Consider the following 8,169-nt stretch of genomic DNA (forward strand, 5'->3'; position numbering starts at 1 on the left):
GAAGTCAGAAAAGGCAGGGAAGCCAAGCAAATCCCAGTGGAAGTACAACATGCTTGAATAGGAGAATGATGAGTTTCTTTTCTTTTCTTTCTTTTTTTTTTTTTTTTTTTTTTTTTTGTATTTTTAGGGCCACACCCACAACATATGGAGGTTCCCAGGCTAGGGGTCCAATCAGAGCTACAGCTGCCAGCCTACACCACAGCCACAGCAATGCAGGATCTGAGCCGAGCTGCAACCAGCACCACAGCCACAGCAACACCAGATCCTTAACCCACTGAGTGAGGCCAGGGATCAAACCCGAAACCTCATGGTTCCTAGTCAGGTTCATTTCTGCTGTGCCACAACGGGAACTCCTCTCATTTCCCCTTTTATCAGTCCTTAAAAAAAAAAAAGTTGTTAGTCACCTGATTATAGAATAACGTGCAAAGTAAAATCATGTACCTAAAAGACTCATCAATTTTGTCCCAGCCAGGTTTAGCTCCAGCAGTGCAGATTCTGCATGGGGTAATACTGGATTAGCCAAAGCTGGGAGTTAACCAAAGTTGCCAGATAAGGACAATGGAGGAAAATAGGAGCACAGGAGGTGAAAGTGAATCTGGGACATGGTTTATGTAAAAGCCAGACAGAATCAAAGATTGTGAAAGGGTAAGTGAACTGAAAAAAATAAGGAGGTGGTAGTCAGATGATAGGAATCTTGATAAGAAAATTTCAATTAGGAATATTATGGGTGATGACAAATTTTAGAGAATGTCCACGAGAAGGAATGACTAAGGTTGGGTAGAGGCGATGATTAATATAAGGAAAGAGGTCAAGGAGGAGTTCCCATTGTGGCTCAGTGGAAAAGAATCTGACTAGTATCCATGAGGATGCAGGTTCAATCCCTGGCCTCAGTCAGTGGGTTCAGGATCCTGCATTGCTGCGAGCTGTGGTGAAGGTTGCAGATGAGGCTTGGATCCCGAATTGCTGTGACTGTGACTGTAGCTGTGGCTGTGGCTGACAGCTGAGATTCGACCCCTAGCCTGGGAACTTTCATATGCTGTGGGTCAGCCCTGAAAAGCAAAAAAAAAAAAAAAAAAAAGATTTTGTAGATAACCAATCTTAAATTCTAGAGAGCACCATGAAAGTCTTGGAAGACCTAGCATGGGCACAGAATAAGCAATGTACAACAGCGTTATTGACAATGAGTTCAGAAGCTCGGACTTGTCCAGAGGGACAGAAGGAAAGATGGGATTCATCCTGATGCTCTCTTAGAGGAAGGTCTGGGACCAGACCAAATCGTCACCATCTTCCGGATCTGGCTTCACAGGCAATTTGTGGTGCTTAGACTAAGGTGAGCAGGGGAGGGGTGGTCTTTCCAGGACCTCGCTGAACTTTGGAAGAAGAGCAGAATGGAGGAAGGAGGTCTTAACGGGAGTTAGCTCAATAGTCGTCCCTTAAATCCTGTCGCAGAATCATTAGTATTTGCTGATCCTGCTCCAAAGAAATAGTCAGATAGACTCGAGGCATCCAGTTAATCCTACCGCCTCCCACCATTGAAACACCACACTGTCAAAGGTTAATTGAATTATAGAAAGATGTTATAAAGATCTCTCATATTTGGGAACTGCTTTAAAAATGTTTAAATTCTTTCCTCTATTTTGTTTCACATGAGCTTCCTAACAATCTTTGGAAGTACTCAGGGCAAGGATTTTTTATCTCCATTGGATGGGGGGAGAAATGGGGACCAGGAGGGTGAACTGATCTGCTCCACAGCACACGGCTCGGTGATAGGAAAACTAGTTCCAGAAGTGACGTTTTCTGATGCCACCTTTGGCGCACTTTCCGCTCCAGCACTGTGCCTACTTTCAAAGCAGTCTCGGTTCAGCTCAACCCCCGACCTTTTTCAGCCTTCCTGTGCCGGTGGCTGTCCAGGAAAGCCTTGCCGATAACCTAGGCATTGCTTTTTCCTGGGATGTCAGATGTAAACCATTTTTATCTTTTTTGCTTCTGATTTCACAAACACAGCCTTCCATTTCCAAATCACACGTAAAATCCACTGCCCCGTGAAGCTGATATGTTTGTAAGGAGCAATGTGAAGTAAATCAACTGAAATCAAAATTTCCATCTGTGTATTTTTGTTGGCTCAGAACAAAGCTGTGGAAATTCCAAGACTCCCATAGAAAAAAACGGGAAAATCTTGCCCGTGATTTGCCACAGTGCCGCTAAAATAGGACTTGAAGAAAATATCCTGTTGGTGAAGTTTTGGTGCCAGGAGAAACAGGGTAAATACTAAAGGGATTAAAATGTTGGAAAAGGAAGTTATAACAAAAATTGCAAAGGCCTTATGGAGATTAAAAATATTTTCTAAACATTTTCCGGGCAGCCTTTTAAGACTCCCCAAGGGAAGCACATAAATAAGGGAGAAATGCTGAAGGTCCAAACGAAAGCAGACAGCTTTGACCTAAAACATTTCCCACTTGAAGGATTCAGGCACCTAAGAATCAGTGGATTCCGTTATTTCCTCCAAACCGAGATGCAGGCCACCTGCCGATGAGAATAACCTTCCTAAGCCAGACGACACAGGGCAGCCTGACGTGGTCTATGCCTCTCTGGATTCTGCAGGAGTAGAGGTGGAGCCAGCAATTTTACCTTCTTCTCAGGGGTGCTGTTCAGGTTTGTCAAGGAATTGCTACAACACCCCTCCTTTGTAAATTTTTAAAAATTAAAGCATAGTTGCTTTCCACGTTGTGTCAATTTCTGCTGTACAGCAAAGTGACCCAGTCATAGATATATTTGTATACACCCTTTCTTTTTCAGATTGGCAAACTGGACAAAACTTAGTAATTGGGCTGAGTAACGCATCTTCAAAGCAGTGAATCCAGAAAGCCCACTGCGAAGGTCTCTTGGCCCAGTGTTTCCAGACCGTAAATGAGATGTTTGTGTTGGAAGAGATCTGAAGAGCATCCAGTCTTGCGGTTCTCAACCCCAGAGAGGTGGTCAGATGTAAGTGAAATGATTTACTTTTAAAAAATAAATCAGATGGCAGATAATTCCCCTGAGAGTCATCAGGCTTACTCACTGGTATTCTGAAATGCTTTCCTGATTGGGAATAAAGAGGTGGGGCTACAGCCAGCTTCCTGCGAATTGCTCATAACCTTCAGTCTATCTTATCTACCACATAGGGAGTAAAATAACATTCCGTTAATTATTGTAGTTGTTGCAAATAGGAAAAAAAAAAAAGTCTGCAGTCATATTTGTTTTGCATCCTAGCAAAGTATTGAAGGGTTTCACCCAAGTCTGGGTTTGTGAAAGTGAAAATCATCCATCCTGCACTGTGGTGGAGAAAAATTTGAGGCCTTTGGACAGAGCCCAGCACCATTGTAAATGCAGCAATCAGTGACCACCAGAATTCCAGGGAGCTGCAGCAGGGCTGGGGCCGGAATTCGAATCCTGAGAGAGTTCTTTCCCCTAATCTCCAGTGACACCAGGACATCTGCCTTTAGGGTTGGTTACACAGTAAAAATAAAAGAACTTGTGAGTGGTTCCATTGAGTTTCAGCAAAGGAAAAAGAATGCATGACTATTTGAGGAAAAGGACATAAAAATAATTCTTTAAAGATAATAAATTTATAGCATGTAGCATTTGATTTGCTGTGATAAAATGAGTAGCATCTAAAATACTTCCAAAAGTAATGTCTTGTAGTAAAATATTTTCTTCCTCTGCGGCATTTAAGAAGTCTGTGATTTTATTCATTCTCCCATTACCCTTGGGAGGAAGGCCCATTTTACAGGATGTAAACAGTAAGGAGAGTGTTTCCAGGATTATCTCTTTGGAGGCAGGATGGTACTGAAAATCCTGGTTCCAGCACTTCTTTTCTGAGCAACTGCAAGGAAGTTAACTTTATTCTCTAGGTCTTGGTGTCCCCACCTATAAAAGTAGGGGAAAAATAATACCCATCTAATAGGATGGTCTCAGGGTTACAATGAGATCATAGCAAATAGAGTTAGTAACATTTTTCATGGTAAACAAAATATTCAATAAATATCAGCTACTCAGAGGGAAGGAGAATGTGTCTGAGCTCTGATTTGGGCTCTGTTTCTATTAGATTCTGCTGAAAACTGCTGAGGCGCCACCCAAAAGATACTAATCTTTTTATAATTTTTTGCTGATCAAATAAAGCTGATTGTCTACCATTTTGAACCACGGAGAGAGGAAGAATGGGGATGTAGAGTGACTGTATATGAATTTGCCGTACTCTCTGTTTCCTGTGTGGCTGTGTGTGTGTGTGTGTGTGTGTGTATTACTAGAAGACAGAGTCTTTTCGAATCCAAAATATTAGGTCATGGTATCATCTCAAAGGCTGCCCATCTCATACTGGAACCTGGGGATCAGGATGATATGGAGAGATTCAGATCACTTAACACTGGACATATGATGCCCTAGAGAAGTGGTTCTCCTAAATGTGATCCCAGACCAGTAGCAAAAGCATCACCTGAAACTTGTTACAAATTTTCACACCCTGCCCCAGACTGACTGAATCAGCAATTCTAGTGGGTGGAGCCCAGCAATCTCTGATTGTGCTGCCCCTAAAGTACGAAAACCACTGCTCTCCAAAGAGCCCTCCCCAGGAGATCCCCTTGTCTTCCTAGGCTGTTGAAAAACATGCCTGGGACTAATCTGCTTCTTAGCACAGAGCCTCCATATGTGTTCACAGCTTTGCTCCAGAGAATATTAAATCATGGAAAGAGGTATCAAGATGAAATAAAACACTCGATCCAAAAAATTAAAAAGCGAGGGCAATCAGAGGCCTAATATTCTAAGTGCCTATTGTAGTTTGCTTTTTCCTCTGGGTGGAAGAGCTTAACAACTTAGGAACTGGACGAGACCTTGGCCTTTGTCTAGTCCAACTAAAGCCTAGAAGAGCCTTCATGTTCCCGAATACATACGGCTGTTTACAGCAGAGAGCATAATTTCAACCCAGGGCTCTGGCCTAAAATTAGCTCACTGATTTTTCCAGTGGACTAATACACCGTGCTAGTTTTTGCAAAGTAAAATGTCATAGCAATTGAAGGAAATGAAGAGACTCTCTTCTCCAAAAATTCTAATCTGGCCTACCACAACCCCAGATTCCTAATGCTTATTTTACAGGCTCTGTATGAGACCTTCGCTCAAGTGACTGGCGGCATAGCTATTGACTACAAGGGCTGATTGTCCAAAAAGCCATGGAGGAAATTTTCCTAAAAGTCATAGGGTTAGATGGTGGATGGAAGGATCAAAACCCACTACAGTACGGAATCACAGTCTCTTAGGAAAGGCTCACAGGATTTAAAAAGTCCACTCCCTAGACAGACACACCTGCATCCCAGGAGCATCTAAGAGAAGTCTCTCCCCGCCCCCCTTCTTCCAAGCTGAGATCCCATCCTTGCTCTTGAAGAAGTAAGCTTCCACAGTGAGCTCAAAGACAGGGTCTCCCTTGTAAGAGGATGCTTTGATTTAGATTTGAAGTTCAAAGCCCCCATAAAAGATAGAAATGTCCACGTAAGAATGTCTGGAATGGCTGTATCAGGCTTTCTTGAGGACTGAGAACCTCTTGTTGATAAGAGAGGTATTGCAATGTGGTCCCTGGGACTGCCGTGTGACAGGATCGGAAGAATGTGACAGCTTCGTGTGGAATGACATTAAAAATCAGCAAATGTATACAAAATGACTAAGTGAATTACAAAATATAATTGTTCTAATGCTCAGATTGTCATTAAGTTTTTATAAAATATTTTTGAGGCAGCTCAAAATAAGATGGCTTTACTCTATTTTCTTTTCCCAGCAGATTTAAATCGAGCTTTCCTCTTTGCAAGCCCCTGGTGCCAAGCCTTCCATATGTCTCACATATCAGGGGTACCAATGAAAAGCTTTATTGCCCTTTCCTAGACCTATCCTCAGGAGCTAGTCGTCTTTCTGGAAATTTACCGTAAGACCTGTGCCAGCAAGTTTCATGCATTGGATGGTCCCTGATTTTAGTCAGGAGGTCCTATTTCCAGTACACCAGGAAACAGTTCAATGATATCACCTAGAGTTATCTTCGGCCAACAGGGAACTTGTATATCCCCCTTCACTATCTTTGCTAATTACCCTGCCTTCACAATGGAGGGAGTGATTAGAAAAGCCCACAGGAACTGTACTACAACAAATCTAACCCACTTTCCAGTTGCAGAATAGGACAAGCTTGTGGGGCAACGTGACTCAGTGACCATAGACCTCTCAGTGTCTGATCTCTCCATTTTTTTTCACCTCTTAAACGGTGATGATAATGACAGCTTTACGTATAAGAAAAAGTGGCCAACCCCTCTCCCCCAGACCAGAGGATTTTAAATATGTTCTAGTCTTATCAGCAGTTCTACTCCTGGATCAGAATTATAATCATGAGTCCAATGAAAGAGGTTCTTAAGGGTCATATCCATGGAAATCGACTTTAGCATATTTTGGAGTAAGGTAACTTGAGGTACTGGGTCCACAACACTGGGAGAGTGTGAAGAGAAGGTTAGTTATTTTCACATAAATGTACCGTAGGGGGAATGTACACTTTATGTAGTAAAGGGACTAAATGTACACACAGAACATGGATGAATCTTAACTACATGGTCCTAAGGAAAAGAAAATTTTAAAGTAAATAGAAATATAAAACATGATATTATTTTTGTAAATTAAATGTGGACAAAGATATATGCATTTTGCAAGACACACATGAACAAAAAGACACACGTTGACCACATTAGAATGGCTACTGGTTGGGAGCTGAAATGGGAATGAGCGACACAAATAAAACGGAAAAAATTTAAACATAAAAGTGGAGTCTTGCTTTGGCCAGTGTTGATAATGTGCCACTAACTGAGGGAACCATGAGCTTAACCTTCTGCCTCTGATGTCCAGAAGGGACAGAAAAATATCATATGAATGGTAGTTGTTAAGAAGGTAATTGTTATCACCCACTCCAAACTCTTCATCTCCTTCTTTTGACTCTTCATTGAAGAAAGAATTTGCTTTCCTCTGATCCATGTTCATTCACTATATAATGAGTCTTCCATTAGCGAAACATATGAATAACTCATTTATATTGTTTTTTGGATCTCGTTGTCTTAATCACTAATATTCTTTTTTATTACTGGATGGAAAGAAAGGCTTAAAATAAAAGGCTCGCTCCTTTATGGTGGAATTTAATGCCAAGGCAAATGGGCAGACTCTTGGAAGGTAGGGTGGGACCTCCACTGGCACCAGGTCACAGAGGTCAGAGATCATCAGAGATCTGTGACTGAAGATTGAACATTGATTAAGATCTCATGTAATTCAAGGAAAATACCACACATCGCTAATTATTCTCTTCTCTCTTTGAAAGGTGGCTTCAATTAGAAAATTTCCGGTCAAAGTGGTCCCTCCACCATTCTTCCCCAACACACACACACACACCACACACACACACCCCCAATTATTCAGTGAATGTGTCTACTTTGACCTATTAACACCTTCGTGATTTTGTGAGCAGAATGATACAGGAGAAATGAAAGAGTTGAATAACTCGACCTTGGAGATAACACATGAAAGACTGATTTAGGTAAAATACAGTTTACTGGATGCACTGTCCAGTTTCTTGCCCAATAAAATCTCTCCCACCAGGCACCCTCGCACTGCCAAGTCATGTGGTCTACCCCCACGAAGGCAGGGAAGGAGTTAGAATGAGAGGCTTTTATGTATTAACAAAAGGGCAGGTGTTTGTAGGTGTACTGCGGAGGTGGCTCCTGACGTTTCTTATTCCGTGGATTATGTTTAACTTGTCACCTTGTCATCTTTCTTTTGTGTTTCTTATATTCCCCCTTTAACATCTTCACCTTGTTTTACTGACTCTTTTGTTCTATGCGATGTTAGGGTCATCAAGGTTTCATAGCCATTGTCAAGACTCTGTCATTTTTTTTTTTTTTCAGGAAAATTCAGTCACTGTACTTGTCCCCTTCTACCTGGTAACTTCTTTGTGAAGTTTAAAGTGTTGCAGACACACTTCTTGCTCTTTGCTCAATTTCGATTACTCAGTCTCCCAGATGTTCTAAGGCAATGAAGGAGCATAATATCCGGTTTTCCCCCAAGAGGTTTCTCTTCCAAAATAGCTTCCAAAAATAGTTTACAGCGAGAGCATTGACAAATAAG

The 8,169-nt window shown here is 41.8% G+C and overlaps 1 long non-coding RNA gene across 1 annotated transcript; it reads left to right on the forward strand.

The window, feature by feature from the left end:
* LOC106507457 lies at window positions 1,082-8,094 on the forward strand. Its single transcript, XR_001303460.2, has 3 exons — window positions 1,082-2,652; window positions 2,797-2,982; window positions 5,128-8,094. It is a non-coding gene; the product is annotated as an uncharacterized LOC106507457 (long non-coding RNA).

Source organism: Sus scrofa, chromosome 4 (genome assembly GCF_000003025.6).
Source record: "Sus scrofa isolate TJ Tabasco breed Duroc chromosome 4, Sscrofa11.1, whole genome shotgun sequence".
Classification (NCBI taxonomy): Eukaryota; Metazoa; Chordata; class Mammalia; order Artiodactyla; family Suidae; genus Sus; species Sus scrofa.